The 17,551-nt window shown below is 40.0% G+C and overlaps 1 gene segment (V, D, J or C); it reads right to left on the minus strand.

Moving 5' to 3' along the window:
- The window catches only part of LOC148815865 (Ig kappa chain V region Mem5-like), a 364,398-nt gene that overhangs the window by 167,657 nt on the left and 179,190 nt on the right, over positions 1-17,551 (minus strand).

Below are 17,551 nucleotides of genomic sequence, written 5' to 3' on the forward strand. Positions count from 1 at the left end.
AGAGCCAAGTGCTGTTTTAACTAGACACTCTACGCTCCAGTCCACCTGTGTTGAGTACAATAAGGGCTCAGCGATTGTGTCTCATCCTTTGATCCTTTTAAAGCTGCTCTCTGTCTAGTCCTGCTGTCCTAGGAGTGTTCATGCTAAACTGCTCATCTTGCTCTGTCACAACACACAGCACCAGCCTGTGTTTCCAGCACTGACTGGCTACAAGTACTGCTGAACCCAGGAAGACAATTTGCATAGAAGAGACAATTTGAACTGGCAGAACATGCTTTAGTGTTCTGGGAGTGTTTATAGTCCTGTGAGTTTAACACTTCATGACTGAGAGCTGCCCTTCATTGCAACAGAACCCACAGCCACAATGACCTTCATCACCATCTTCATCTGGACAGTCATCTGGGCTTGGGGTAGGAATGGGATTGAAATATTATACTTATCTCATTACTAAATATAGACCAAAAATACAATTTGGTGTAAACCATTATAATAATAAATTATAGAATTAAATTATAATTATAATTTTATCCCCCTTGTGTGTTGTTTGTCATTTTCAGAGTCCACTGGACAGGCTACAGTGACTCAGATTCCAGAAGTGATATCAGCTGAGACAGGAGACATAGTTACGATCACATGTAAGACCAGTCCCGCAGCATTTAATAACCATCAGCTAGCCTGGTACCAACATAAAGCTGGAGAAGCTCCAAAACGCCTGATCTATTTTGCGACTAACCATGATAATGGAATCCCAGAGCGTTTCAGTGGCAGTGGATCTGGGACTGACTTCACTCTGACCATCACAGGAGTCCAGGCTGAAGATGCAGCAGATTATTACTGTCAGAGTTTCCACTACATCAACAGTAAAGATCTGTTCACACAGTGTTACACAGCCATACAAAAACCTCCCTCAGCAGCACTGCACAGTGACTGCACTGCTGCAAGCTGGGATCTCTTGCAGGTGCTGAGGGTGAAGAGAAAGACAAAGCACCAGGCTTCTATTACAAGCTTAAAAATATTAATCAACCATGACTTTCTTTAGATTTCACATTATAAAGGGTTATTAATCAGGGCTGTTATGATCAATATATTTGTAAACTAAATTGATAATATGTGGATGAAGCCATTATACTGCAAGATGGAAAAAGGATAAAACAAAGGAAATTCAAACAAAACTTAAATGTTTCTGTATCAGTATATACTTTACAAAAATGTATTGATGATTAAATAATTTCTAAAGTAAATGCAGTGAACAGATTGAAACAGCAAGGAGACTTCAGAAACTGACAAGGTACAGACTAACTGACCACAGCCTGGTCATAGATACTGGGCAAAAAAGACGGACTTGGCTACCCAGAAAGGTCAGTCTACTTTAAGCAGAAAGGAGACAGTAAGAACACGGAGTGCTTCTTTGAAAGAAATATGCAGAGATTTTCCACATTAATATTAGCTCTCAAAATCATGTCAGGAGGGAAGTCAACAAATTTGGCAGACCAGTATGCACCCTCCTGTCACAGACTGAGGAAGATAGCAAGTATCTGAAATAATAATTATAATAACAATTACTAATTATTATAATATAATTATAATTATTATTATTACTGTAAATGTATTGTTAATTGTTATTGGAACAAGTAATAGGTTTATTCCATGCTGAAAAAAAGAAGAAAGAAAACACAACATTTCGGCCGTGGAGCCTTCTTCAGGTGTCAGGTTAATTGTTTTTGTTTTACAACAGTATAATTTGTTAGTCATTCAAGTAATGTTCTTTGAATTTAAATTTGAGCATTTTTAATGTAAGCTCAGAGAGCAGTGTGAGTGTTTCTAGTGTAAACCCTTGACAATTCTCAACAATTATCATCCTGAGCACAGAAACACCGGCTATGAATGTGTTGCTGTTGTTGATTTGGGATGTATACACTGTAATAGCTAAGGAGGAGGGGCATTTCCATTCACCTTTTTGAAAGTTTACATCTCAGAAAAACGTTTGCAATTTTCAGAGTCTGAAACAATGGATAGAAACTGAGCTGTTTGCTACAGCTGAGCTTACAGGCCTGTAAAGACAGAGGATCAAAGGAAACTTTCTGGTTAATTACTCTGGTTTATCACAATAAAGAATACACATTTAGCAGAAACACAAGATAAAAAGAAAATGGGAGGAAAAGGAGACAAGAAAGGAATGGAAGGAAGACTCAGAGAAGAAATACCATCACTTTTCCCTTTTTATTTGAGGGAATTATGATTTACTTTCTTGTGGAATCCTCAGGCTAAAGATGTTCTCTCCCAGTTTGCTCATGTATTTTGAGAACAGGGAGGCAGATTTCCATTCCATTTCAGTTACCCAGGTTATAGGAAGGGAGATTTACAGCTGAAATGTAAGTTTTTATTTAGGATGTTGCATATCTCTTTTGTTGGCCCGTAAGGGTGTCATATAGTGTTTCTGTTTACAGGGTTAGCAGTCTGGGTTTTATATACTATATTTGTAACGACCACTAACCGGCCCAGACCAGCTCCGAAGAGGTCTAATCAGTCCCAGCAGCTGGGTGATAATTACAAACGCCGCCGCACGTGTTAATTCTCTTCAGACGTCTTACCGTGCGGCAGGCTGCATTATTTAAGCCGCTCTTACTCGCATAACACTGCTCGGTATTGAGTTCCCTACCTGTGGCTCTACCTGGCGTTTCTTTCACTTTGCCTTACCGGATTTTCTGACCTCATTGTTTTGCCTTCGGACTACGTTTCTCGTCTCGCCCCGTGGATTGTTTGCTATCCGTGACTATTTTTGGTATCGACCCTGTTGCTCTTGTTCCGACCACGAATCTGTCTCTCGTTCTGGATTGTTCGCCACCAGTGCCGTTTACTGATCTTGACCTACCTTTCGCCTTCGGATTATGACCCAGCTCCTGGATAGCTCTGTCCGCCTACTCACCGCCCCAGGAATCCTGCATCTGCATCGGATCCTTTTCATCACAACCCAGCCTGCGTTACAATATTAAGACAAATCTGACCTTCATCTGGTCCTCACCAAGTCCAAACAGCACTGTATATAAATCTAACCTAATGAGACAGATAATACACACACATTTTACTCTGTCATTATTTATTAAACAAAAAAAAATCAGCCAACATTCAGTAGCCTTGTGTGAAAAGTAAGTGCAACCTTCGGTTATCAGTTAAGAAGTATCAAAGAAGAGTCAGGAAAGGTGTTCTCATTCACTCTGTAAGGCATTTATTCATATTGCGCAATAGGGAAAAACAGCAACCACTAGTCTGTGCAGCAAGTGCGAGCTGATTTTCAAAGTAAAATAGGAAAAGGTCCCTTATTTTATACACTTAGCTGATGCAACATCTCATCTTGTTTACTTGATTATGGTTGGTTAGTAATACAAAGACAGGCGAGACAATAATTTTCCAGTCCTTATAGGTCTTAGCCTTGAAGAACAGAGAAGATAACTACGTGCAGTTTTGTATCTGCCTTTTTTGCTGGGGCAGAGATTAACATATTCTTAGAACATTCCGTGCCCTTGACTTGCCGGGTACAATCACACATTGTTCACAGAATACAGCTGCTTTTACAACACAGCTCTGCCTGTAAATGACATTTTTAGGATAAAACACTTTTCTTCAGTAACTTTCCATTACAGAAGACAATTCAAATCAGGTGCAGCTAAACAAGTGCTTAACATTCCATTGTCTTTCCTGAAGGCTGCAGTCTGACATCAGGTTGCGCTGTGAAGAACATAAAGTTTAGTGTCACAAATGAGATGGAATGGGACTAAGACAGAGCAGGAAATAAAAAATACATAAAGCCATGTTCAGTAAGAGTCATTGTAAGAGTGATGCATATTACTATCTCTATTTTACACACAATAATTTCAGTAAGTAAATTTAATTTGATTAACATCAGAACACTTTGATGCCAGTGCAGTCCCTTCCATGTGCAGGAAAATGTTCAGAGTGGACTGCACACTAGTGCAGTGGTTAACATTGCTGCATAACAGTGTTGGGGCATTGGGTTCAACACCAGACCTGGGGTGCTATCTGTGGTGGAGTTTGAATTTTCTCCCTGTGATCCAGGTGGACAATATTCCAAGGTCTCCATCACACTGAGGTGCCATTGACAAGAATTCAGCCTTTTCACTGTTACTCAACTAGTTCTCCACTGAAACATCTTTAAAATACTAGAATTTGTTATAAAATGTGAAATTAAACTTAAAGTATACATTTGTGACAATGTATTTTTATTATTAAATATACAATATAAGGATCAAGCTGTCATTAGATGTGATTTTTAACATCTTAGACATTAGTTACACATTTTTGACAGGGATAGAACAGAGCAAAACATTAACAGACACAAAACCCTAACAGGCTCCATCTGTTTTCACAGCTCAGATCTCATCTAACTGTCTGTGACAGGATTTGTATACAGGAAGGAACTTTGCATACCTGTACCGCCTCACTGCTCTAAACACTTTAAGACTCACAGTGTGGATCAGTCACTGTTCAGGCCTTTCACAGTCACTGACACACACAGGACAATGATGCCACTGATTCTACTGCTGGGGACTCTGGGGCTCTTTGCTCAAGGTGAGGATTAAAGAAAATGCTTCTCACATAATGTGTTTAATAAAGCAGTCTTAACTTTCATTATTGTGTGGAAACATTAAAGTGAAATTTTAAGAAGTTCAATGTAAAAGTGCTTCAAAGGCAAATTAATAAGCAAATGTTTATGACAAGCAAGTATTGATATTCATTCTTTGTTTCCATTTCACCTCCAGAGTCCAGTGGGCAGATTGTTCTGACTCAGTCTCCAGCTCAGTCTGTTCTCCCAGGAAGCTCTGTCTCTATCAGCTGTACAGCCAGTCAGTCTATTAGCAGCTATCTCAGCTGGTACCTGCAGAAACCTGGTCAGGCTCCACAGCTCCTGGTTTATGGTGCAACAAACCGTTATACTGGGGTTCCTGATCGATTCACTGGCAGTGGGTCTGGAACAGCCTTTACACTGACAATCAGTAGAGTCCAGGCTGAAGATGCAGGAGATTATTACTGTCAGCAATATCAGAGCTACCCTCTCACACAGTGATAGACGTCTGTACAAAAACCTCCCTCAGCCCTGCAGAGTTGCTACAGTGGACTGAGCACAAATAAGTTTGAACATAATGTATTAAATTGTATTTATCTTAATGTTATATTCAGTATTTTTACCCAAATTACTTCTAAACGTATCTACAGTATGTTTTTAAATGAAACCAAAGATGAAAAATAAAGAATTATTTGAACATTTAACAGCTATGTAGATCTAATTTTTATACATTTTTGATATCAAATAGAATTATAGATCTTTAATTTCAACAGTATTAAATGTTTATCATCAGTAACTTCCATCACTAAGAAGAGAAAGAAAAAGCTGCTGTTCAGGCAGTAGAGTTACTTTATTATGAACGTGTTGGACTGACTGTGCACAGGACACTCTCATTCTAACAGATCCAATCAGACGAAGCAGGAGCCTGAAACTCTTGGTGGTTCTCATTCTTGTGTGTTTATGGTCAAATAGAGCCACATTAAATGAAGTCTGTATTTCTCCACTGTGGCCACAAGAGGGAGACAGAACACCGCTATCTGCACTGTACAATCACACATTGATAAAGCCAACAGAACAGCCTGCAGTTCTCACCCTTGTCAATACAGTTCCCTCATCGTTGGTACTTATCTCCTCTGTGTTAGTGGTTTCATGTCTTTCTAAGCACCTGAAGAAGGATTCCTAAAATGTCTTGAATGAAAATATTTTAATAACTTAAACCTAGTGTATAAGATACACAATTTTCCTTTTTAAGTATAATACTGTATGAACATCTACCTTTGCAGAATAAATATAATATATGCAATATATTTTATCATACGCTCAGTTCAATTCTGATAATCTGAAACTAATTGTTTATACGCTCTGTAACAGAAAGAAAGCCCCAACACTCGCTGTCCAATATTGTTTTTGACGAACATAAATCTGTTCAAGAATCTGGAAGAGTACAATTAGGTTATTAAAGTCTCATGCAGTCTCTCACTGTTTCTGCTGTCTGTGCCCACAGTGACCCTCTGTAATATCTCAGATCACCCTGAGCCTACACTCCACACACAGTGAATCACAACAGTCTGTTGATAGGAAATCCTCCAGTCCTACAGTATCTGCAGTTATTATTCTCAGATACAAAACAAATTTACCCTGTTTTATCTGACATCTTGGCATATGTTTCTAATATCTTAATGTTTAAGATATGAGGTCTTTCTGTAAATCAGCCAGTTTCACATATTCAGAATGCCTTTGTTTAGATACGATATGTCAATAGAATATATGAACCAGCAATACAAGTACAGACAATTCAGTGCTTAATACAGTATATAGTCCATCACTGCAAATTTACAGCACAAATCTAACAAAGAATCATAAAACATTTTTGTGAGTTTTCAGTCTGGTGAATGTAGCTTGGTCTTGTTATTAAGTTATTTCCAGTTGCTAAAGCCTGAAATAAATGATTACTTTGTAACATCTGAAAATAACTAGACCGGATTAGAATGGACTGTTTTCCGTATATACTGTATTATACACCTCAATTTTCTTACTTTCACATAAGAATTAATAATATTAACTACAAATATCACTACACCTTCCGTCAATCATATCAGCTTTTGTTGAATGTTATGTGTGTAATGCTTGTTTTCAAGTGATTTCAACTTATTTTTCTTTTCATTTTAGAGGAACAGTGTTATGCATGTAGGTGGTTGAATGTTCGCAAAACCTTTAATGAAGATACATACTTTGAAGATACATACTGTACATACTTTACCGAAGCATCAATATTCAGTCCCCTAAGTAAGTAGTTGTTGGAAGCAAATTTCACAGTAATTTCTGTAACTGCTGGCAATTACTGTAAAGCTCCTAGTGCCATAAAGTTTGTGTCACAATCCTGGATACAGTACATCTCCCTCAGATGTGAACAACAGGATGGTGTAATTAAGTTCATTCCTCCTGTTAAAACTGCTTTAGTCCTCACTTTTTGTTGGAGATTGATTATGAACTTCAGTTGTCAAGCCTCTCCATCACTTTTCTATGGGATTCAAGTCTGGGTCTTGACTGGGACTGGAACACTCAAGGACTTTCAGTCTGTTCCTGTCAGACCTTTTCAGTGTGGCTCTGGATTTGTGCTTCAAGTCATTGTGCCAAAAAAGAGTGAATTTTCCATTCATTTTCAATTCATTATTAATTAGCATACACGTTAGTTACTGTATCTGTAGAGACTAGAATATTGTCTCAGACACAGAATAGCTTCGTAATGCCATTTCTAATCATTTTCCTGCTTCTCCTACTGCTCAATTTGGAAGAGGGGTCTTATCTAGGGGTCTGGGTGAAATGATGCACATTCCAGTACATAACGATGAATTAATTACATAACATTATATATTCATTAAAGAGAAAGACTTATTTATAAGGAAGTCAAACTCATTAATTTTGATTACACACAGGCAGTGATCATGGCATAAATTTGTCTCACAAGCAACCTGGCAGAAATGTAAAAGTAACTTCAGCCACCAGTGTCTGAGCACCTTACAGTGAGAAGCATCTGCTGCCTCATTGTGCCTCAACAGACAGCTCTGTTCAGTGATCTTACTGCAGGTGTCTGGCTGTCATATCTCCTCCTCTCCAGTAGAATCAACACTAGAATTGACTTTCCCTCTCAGATGTGGCCGACAGTGACAGTTGCTTTAAGGTGTCTTGTATTTATTTATTCTTACTGCCCTTTCAATTGCACCTTAACAGACAATGACATCATACTGTACATATTTATAAGAATAGGAGTCTGATGTATTGCAATAAAATGATAAATTCTCATAATGTTCATATTCACCTCCTCAGCTGATTTTAGCTTATCATGTTCTCTATATAAATCCTGTCAGGATAAAATTTTTTGTTCATGGAAATTTTAATGCTAATCTTACTTTGTTCAAAGACAAAATATTTTCTTTATTTGTCCCTGATTCAAATATAAACAATTTGCGTAGAAGAGACACTTTGTTAGAGTACTCACTCTATCTTACTCTACTCAAAGGCATCTTTTTTCTATAAATGCCCACGATTCAAATGATAAGATTTGCATAGAAAAACGCTTTGCATTGGCAGCACATGCTTCAGTGCTCTGGGAGTGTTTATAGCCCTGTGAGCTTAACACTGCCCTTCATGGTAACAGATCCACAGCAGCAATGACTTTCATCTTCATCTTTGCTTTCCTTCTTTGTATTCAAGGTAAGAATAATGTACTGTAGAAAGTTACATTTGTGGAGGATGTATGTAAACAAATATTGTACTACATACAATATATGAACAATATTCTAGTTAAGAGATACAATTTTACACTTCCATACACTTCTTATTCTGTCTTATTTCTTACAGAGTCCAGTGGACAGATTACTGTGACTCAGACTCCATCAGAGAGATCAGTTCTCCCCGGACAGACAGTAACTGTGAGCTGTAAAACCAGCAGTCCAGTTTACAGTAGCTCAGTAGGTGAACGCATGGCCTGGTACCATCAAAAATCTGAAGGAGCTCCTAGACTTCTGATTTATCTTGTAAATAAACTAAACCCTGGGACCCCAAGTCGTTTCAGTGGCAGTGGATCTGGGACTGACTTTACTCTGACCATCACCAGAATCGAGGCTGAAGATGCAGGAGATTATTATTGTCAGAGTTACCACAGTGGTGGTGTGTTCACACAGTGTTACACAGCCATACAAAAACCTCCTTCAGCAGGACTGCACAGCTGCACAGCTGTACTGCTGCAGCTGGGACCTCCTGCAGGTGCTGAGGGTGAAGACAAAGACACAGGACACAGCCTGAAGAGGAGCTCAGTTGAACACAAACACAGTGAATTTCATGAATGTCATTTCCATAGTAGTGTGGAGCTCAATAATGAGATCCAGTGGTTCCAGCTTTATTTGTATCCCACATGAAATATGAAGAAAAACATGAGACTGCAATCTATAGTTAAGATATTGTATGCTATTACTATTTACTATTCATACTTACAATTTAAAAAATGCAAGACTAAAATACTAAGAGCAGTGAAGAGAAAAGGCATGTTTTTGATTAATACATGATTGGGTAGGGTAACACCTGCGATGTTCTGTAGCATTCAGACAGCTGCAGTGTGCAAAAGCCCAGCAGTGGCAGTACTGTGAGTTCAGGGGGTGTGAGTTTTGGAGTCTTATGGCTATGGGGAAGACCTCTAATAAAACTGGATTTACAATATTCCTTTTTCAAATAAAATCCATCAAAATTAAATCTACAACAACGTTCTGGAATCACAATGAGCACATACAGAAATATATATATAGAAATATATAGAGGCCTCCAATAGTTTACTGTTTCCCTGGGGTATAAAAAGGAGGCAACACACAAGAAACACTCAGCTGCAGATGGCATTATCACAGTGAAGAGCAGAGAGCTCCTTCAACACTGCAGGGAGATGGTAGTTAACCCCACAGGGTGAAGGAATGGCTATAAAAATATCTACTTGTGAAAGTTCTCAACCTAAGTGATGTGGAGCATATGGCATAAGAACATTAAAAATCTGAGAAGTAAGAATAATTAAATTGCAAATCTTTCCTCTGGAGGCTCTTCAAATCCCAACACCAACCTCCACCTTGAATTCCCTGTATATACTGTAACAACACCACTTCATCAGACTGATGTGTGAAAGTGTGAACTCTACCCTCCAGCAAGTGGAAAGAGCAGCCCCTCAGTGTAGCTCCCTCTGTTGTCAACTGGAGGCTACAAGTCCCTGCTCTCTTCTACAGGGAGCTGCTGTCCCCTGGAGGCAAGAAATTCCTCCTCCTGGGTTGAGATTGTGAGGAGAGCAGGGTTGTAATGATAATGCTCTCCCCACAGTCTCTAGCAGAGGGAGATGTTATACAGAGTGAGACGTTGTGATTTCTCCTTGGCTATCACCTACTGGGGTCTCATGTTGCTCAATGTCTCTTTTAAATTCAGTCAGGGATCAGACAGAAAGCCCCTCTCTCTCATCTTTCAAAACCCTGTGATTAATGAATGATGCAAAACAGAGAAAAACTATCCATCTATTTTCAAGTCCTACCTCTGCTCACAGCTCAGATCACATTGATTGGTCTGAAACAGGATTTATACACAGGAGAAGAAAGTGCTTTGCATACCAGAGCGTGCAGACGCAACTATAGCATTTACCATTATTTTAAATAGGAAAAATTTGTTACAAATACGCTAAATGTACAATGCGCAGGGGTTTCCAGAATGCAATCTTCACATAAATTGAGAACCCTCTGTAAAACTATATGACTTGCATTACTTGCAAAGGGTGCAAGGCAGGATACACTCTGGAAGAGAAGCCGGTCGGTTGCTAGGCAGACAGACACAAAAAGATACACAAACACTCACACTGGGGTCAATTTTCCCAGCAGCCAGTTATTGTAACAATGTATTTGGACTGTGAGAGGAGACCAGAGCACCTGGTGGGAAACCCATATGAACATGGGGAGAATATTTTGCACAAGCAAAATACAGAAATAAAAAGTTAATAAACGTTTGGCAGTAAGGGATATTCCAATGGAATGTGATGATTAACATAGTATGATAAAAACTTTGAAAATGTATAAATGATATCATAATTAATAATTGGATTGCTCTGATTGAAAATGATTTTAAAAACTATCTCTATTAGTGCAATTAGCACAGCAGAAGCCTCTTCACATATAGAATCATACAGTGTGTCTAGATGCCTGGATGGTCTTCAATTACCACACAGTCAGAATGGATGTGTGCAGTCTGGCCCACACCTGGAATAGAGGGACAGACAGAACACTAAAGAGAAGGAACTAAAGGAAAAAAGACACAGCACCCCACAACACTTGCCAGTCATCATACAGTAATAGTCCTGTGATGAATCACCACACAATTGGCAGTCATATCCCTAAACCCCAATTAAAACCCACCTGAAATGTGGTCCCCAAGCTTCTGGTCTGCATCTTAAATAACAAGTGGAACATCCTGGAAGATTCCCAACCACAATATTACGTCTTTCCAAAGTCCTACAAAATAGATAGCCTTTCCATCATAAGATCTTTGGGAAGTTCAGATACAGAAAAAAAAATGTAAGTATGCCAAAAATTTTATTGACACACGTTTGATAGTTCATGATAGTGAAAGAATATTTACTTGTACGAGAGAATACATTTGATTTAACTGTTTGATAATGATATAACCTATAAGGTTGACAACAGCCTTTATATTCAATATGTTATGAGATATGAGATCATTAGAGTTAACATATGTGAAATTTATTAACTCTGATGTTATTAAGCCTTATCTTGGTAATCCCTGAGTGAATGATCAATCTTTCCTATCACAGCAGATCATTTCACAAATATATTCTATTAAGACAGATAGTTTATTATACGTGTTCTGGTGTTATATCAATAAGTTGTACACCATGTATGTTGTGCTGGAGCTGCTATTAAGCCCTGCAGTGAAATGACAGATTGAGCCCCAAGTGCAGGAGTGCAGGGATCTTTGGGAGATCAGAGAGATCAGATGGAGGTGGGGCAGTGAGCAGGAGGCAGAGAGCGAGAGATGTGTGGGCTGACTGGGCTGGGAGCGAGTGAAGGCTGCAGTCTGCAGACTGGGACCTGTCTGTAGAGAAGATGGGGAGACCAGCACGAGAGGAGCTGTGTGGAAAGTAGACAGCAGAGTCACTGGGGAGAGTTCGCCGGGAATAATCAGACAGAGGAATAGCAGGTTTTGTAGCAGGCCAGCGGAAGACTGGGAGCCCCAAGTGCTGGCAAAGAGGGCCTCCAGGGGAAGGCAAGTCTCTGCTGGATCAGTGCTTTCTGAATGTTTAAAGAAAGGACTATTGTTTTTAAGAGGTGTATATGCAGAGTCTAAATGTAGTAGAGGTCTAACGTCAGAGTACTGATCTAGTGGTACATGCACTACATATTGTAACTCTAAGGGGTTCACGTGGACACCTTCAACTGCTGCTGCATCAGGTCAGCCCCCCATCTTCAGGGACTTGAACCCAGGCCTCCGGCGTCACTCAACAGGGACCCAGCCTGTTGAGCTAAAGAGAGATTTCCCCTCACCCCAGCGGCTGTGGTCCTGCTATTACAGGAAAGGGCAGCTACGTCACCGCTCTGGTAAGCCGGCTCTCACAATCAATGGTGGCCATATGCGTTACACTATTATATACACATAACAGACCCAACCCTTGCAGATTGCACCTGATCTCCCAACCCAGGCCTTTTCTAACTGTCTGTGACAGGATTTGTATACAGGAAGGAGCTTTGCATACCTGTGCCGCCTCACTGCTCCAAACACTTTAAGACTCACGGTGTGGATCAGTCACTGTTCAGCCCTTTCAGAGTCACTGAGACACAGGACAATGATGCCACTGATTCTACTGCTGGGGACACTGGGGCTCTTTGCTCAAGGTGAGGATTAAAGAAAATACTTCTCTAATTCTATTATTTTTATTTTGTTAGCATTCATTTCACAATATAACCTGAGTTTTTAAGAACTTAGAATAAATTTAGAATAAACCAAAAATTTAAAGAACGTCAGTAGAAACGTAGCAGATGTGTTTTCTGAGGCAAATATATATACTGTATATACATTCTTTTAATAAAAAAGTATGTTTTAAAAATAATTCTTGTTGCTATTTCACCTCCAGAGTCCAGTGGACAGATTGTTCTGACTCAGTCTCCAGCTCAGACTGTTCTCCCAGGAAGCTCTGTCTCTATCAGTTGTACAGCCAGTCAGTCTGTTAGCAGCTACCTGAACTGGTACCTGCAGAAACCTGGTCAAGCTCCACAGCTCCTGGTTTATGCTGCAACAACACGCTATTCTGGGGTTCCTGATCGATTCACTGGCAGTGGGTCTGGAACAGCCTTTACACTGACAATCACTGGAGTCCAGGCTGAAGATGCAGGAGATTATTACTGTCAGAAGTATGACAGTATTCCTCTCACACAGTGATACACGTCTGTACAAAAACCTCCTTTAGCTCTACAGGAGCTGCTCTGGCTCATCAACAGGAACCACAGAGCACTGAGGCTGAGAACAGCTGCAGAGCTGCTACAATTGCACTTTACAGATAAATGTTGTATAATAAACACACAGAAAGGATGTGTAGATTTATTTAGTATTAAGCTTAATAGGCTATGAAACTGAAAATTACAAATAAAATAATGTTAATTAGCATTGTAGCTAATAATTGCCATCAAATAAAACATTTAAATATTTTTAGCTTAACTAGATATTTCTTTTTATATTGTGATATTTATTTTATGTAAAATAGAATGCAATCAACTCCAATTCTATAGACAGATCACCAAAGCTACTATGAGACACTGGGGATCTGGATATTTTTCCTTAAGATGTGTTAATCAAACAGAAACTGCAGTTATACATAATGACCACAACAGGGAGACAGAACAGGTCACTTGTTGTTTCCGCTGTAACAGCACTATGATTTTGTCAGTAAATAGATACTTTATTGATCCCTTGAGGGAAATTGCAGAAATCATCAGGGTTCTTTTCCCACAACATTCAACTCAGTTCTCCCATTGCTGACACTTGTCTCTCTCCTCTTAGCTCGTGATGTACAAACTGCACAGTGCTTAGTTTTCTTACTCAGCACCTGAAGAATTTTAGTCTGAAACATCCTAATATTTTAATCATTTAAATATGTTACAAATAAAATCTTCTGAAGGATTCATTATAATAAAGAAACGAGTAAAGGTTTATGCCATGCTGAAAAGAGAAGAAAGGAAACAAAATGTTTCGGCTGTAGAGCCTTCTGCAAGTGTGAGCGAGCTTCTTCGGATTCCTCACACCCCAAGAAACCTCCACAGTGTAACGTGGCTAGGTAGTGGTGAAAAGGATCCGATGCAGATGCAGGAGTCCTTGGGAGGTGAGTAAGTGAACAGAGCAAAACCAGGATCTGAGTCGTAGTCCGAAGGCGTAAGGTAGGTCAAGATCCAGTAAAGGCACTGGTGGTGAACAATCCAGAACGTGAGACAGGTTTGTGGTCGAAACAAGAGCGGCAGGGTCAATTCCAAAAATAGTCACAGGTAGCAAACAATCCAAGGGGCGAGACGAGAACCAAAGTCCGAAGGCAAAAGGTGAAGTCAGAATTCCAGTAAGGCAAAAGGAAAAGAAACGCTAGGTAGAGCAACAAGAAGTGAACTCAATACCGAGCAGCGATACGCGGGTAAGGGAGGCTTAAATAATGCAGCCTGCCGCACGGTAAGGCATCTGATGAGAAATTAACACGTGCGGCGGCGTTTGTAATTATCACCCTGCTGCTGGAACTGATTAGTCCTATTGGGAGCTGGTCTGGGCCGGTTAGTGGTCGTGACAAGCACTTGAGTCAGAGTGTCTGTTAATAAAACAGAGCGTCTTGCAATACATTTACTGCAATACATTTACTTTGGTGGGTAGCCGCGTCAGCCTGCATAGTCTGCAAAGGAACAAGTAATAGGTTTATTCTATGCTGAAAAGAGAAGAGAGTAAACGTAACGTTTCAGCTGTGAATCCTTCTTCAGGTGTGAGGGTCTTCAGCTCAAAATGAAACGCTTGGAGTTTGTAATGTAGGGTGCTCTGAACGAGTTAAACCTTGATGCAGGAAAAATGTATTTCCCAGAAGCTATATGGATTCTCTCCGATGCAGTGCAGTTAAAAATATATCTCTGATGCTGTTCCTAAATTAATATCGTTTATGACCATCAGACGCTTTATGCCCCTTTCTGTTTTCAATGGATTGAACAGGGAGAGGCATTTCATGATGTACTTTTCAATGAAGAAACAAGTGGCTCTGGAACAGTTTTCAACCATGTCGTTTTATAAAAAAGGGAAATATGTGAACAAGCAAAACCCAAAACATCCACTGAAGGTTCATGTCTGGGGGGTATATCTAGAAGAGGTCCGGGACCACTTCTTATTTTCAAAGGAATTATGGATCGTGAATTCTTCGAGGAAGTTGTGGTCAAACAGCATGCTGTCCCATACATCGGGAGCACTTTGGATCAAGGCACCGTTTCTTTCAGGACAATGATCCGAAACACACAGCAGCAAAGGCGAGGCTTAAAGCAGAGGGAGTGAACTGGTTGAAAACTCCAGCTGAATCCCCAGATTTAAATCCAATAGAGATGGTATGGCATTCCCTGAAAGACTATATTCGGAAAACGGCTAAACCTAGCACAAAGCAAGAACTGATCAATGCAATTGACAAGTTCTGGGAGGAAGAACTGACAGAACAAAATTGCAACAATTTTATCAACAGCCTGTTTCGTGTTCTTCCTAAGATTGTTGAGCAGAGGTGTGGGGGGGGGGGGGCATTTGGGAATGTGAGTTCGGTGAGTCAGATTGTGAATAGATAAAAGCATTTTATTAAAAACGCGTTTGCGATTTTAATCTTGATGGGGGTAATGGGGACTCTATTATATTGTAGCACATTCACCTTGCGCTGCGGCTGAAGAGCGCCTGGCTAGGGAACGCATCGAGGGGCAGGAGGGGAGTAGTAGTGGTCAGGGTGAGGACTAGGAGAGCCGCTGCCCCATTGCAAAATGGCATACAGTTTGGTGAGATCGCCTGGATTATATTTGTACCCCTGTTGTACTTGTACCTAATTGCCACCCTATCCCTGTGTAGCTACCTAAATAGACCTCTGTGTGCTCCTCTCTCTCTCGCTCTCACTCTCACTCTCTCAGTTCAATTCAATTCAAGGTGCTTTATTAGCGTGACTGATGGGTACAATCAGCTTAACTTTTTTTATAAGCTATAAAAGCAGCTTTCGATAGTTAATAACCACTTTTTATGCACTAAAAACGGTTGATTTTTCTTCCTCGTCATCAGATCTTTCTTGGAAAATTGTCTTTTATGTGTTCCACTTTCTCCCTAAACATTTTAAGCAACAAAGTCTTACATGTGGTTATTTTGGAAACGTTTTTACGTGCTCCTTCTCACCATATTAAGTTTAAGTGCCTGTGGGCACTTTTCCTGTCCGTGGGGGGAAGGGGGACTGTCTTTCATTGGAAGGTTAGCTTATTCTAACATGAGAATGTAGAGGGGGAGGAAAAGTGCCCGAGGTCATTTAATTAGTATTAAAATTCGCACTGATTCCCTTCCGAAGATATGGACATAAGAATATTCATGCGTGGTCCAAAAAATGGCATAAAAACGACAAAGTGAAGGCTGTAAAAACATTCATAATGTACTTTATACACAAAGCAAGTGTTCTCACAACTCTAGGAGGTTTCATGAAAATGCTACAGGCGTGCCAAAATCCTTTTATGAACTTCAATCTAACTTTACCCTGGTTTGCATTGTCAGATTGTGAATCAAAAAAGGCATTTAATTAAACACGCGTTTGCGATTTTAATCAAAATGGGGTTAGACCATTAGACATGCAATACACTTCGTTGTGATCATCTTAGAATCTTTGTGTAAGCTTTGTGTTTTTTTAACTTTTTAATAATACACTTTAAACACTTTAATTTTGTAAACGCAACACACATTTTGTACAGATACAGTACAATCACATTCTCTTGTCTTCCCATGGTGTAAAACGAATTAGCAGGTGATTGAGATAACAATGCATCGCCCACCCACTGAGTGGAATGTTCTCATTTACAAGTGTAAAAAGAGAAGGTTTTTACACTTGATGAGATATGGAGATATGTGTCTCCTCTATAGCTCTTCGGTTTACAGAGAAATTCCGCCAGACCCTCACAACATTGTCCAATAATACTGTAGCGCATTCGCCTGGCGCTGATGCCGAAGAGTGCCTGGCTGGGGTATGCGGCGGGTGGCAGGAGGGGAGTAGTAGTGGTCAGGGGGGGGACAAGGAAAGCCTCTGACCAGTGCAGCTGACCCACTGCGAAACGGGCGTACAGTGTGATGAGATCGCCCTCATTCTTGTAAATAGTTCCCTGGTTTCACACCCCTGTTATACTTGTATCCAATTGCCATCCTATCCCTGTGTAGCTACCAGAATAGATCCCAGTTTGTTACTCTCTCTTGTCTCACTCTGGCGCTTGCTCGTTCTCTCTCATTTTCAGTCTCTCTTATTCTCTGCTGGCGTGCGGGCGCAGGAATGCTATGCTAGCTGTACTGAAGTTCAATAAAAGCCCTGTTTTCTTTACTCCACAAGTGTCTGAGTCACTGAGTCCATCCTCGCCGAACCCAAAACTAATACAATACTCTTCTTGTGTCTAATTTTTAGTTTAGCAGGATTTGTGTGATAAGCAAATTGTTTAATGGGGATGACATTATCCACGTCTATTATCACTGTACAACACTTGAGTCGGAGTGTCAATAAACAGAGCGCCTTGCAATACATTTACTTTGGTGGGTAGCCACGTCAGCCTGCATAGTCTGCAAAGGAACAAGTAATAGGTTTATTCCATGCTGAAAAAAGAAGAGAGAAAACGCAACTTTTCAGCTGTGAATCCTTCTTCAGGTGTGAGTGTCTTC

This window comes from Atractosteus spatula, chromosome 24, assembly GCF_055471065.1.
Source record: "Atractosteus spatula isolate fAtrSpa1 chromosome 24, fAtrSpa1.hap1, whole genome shotgun sequence".
Lineage (NCBI taxonomy): Eukaryota > Metazoa > Chordata > Actinopteri > Semionotiformes > Lepisosteidae > Atractosteus > Atractosteus spatula.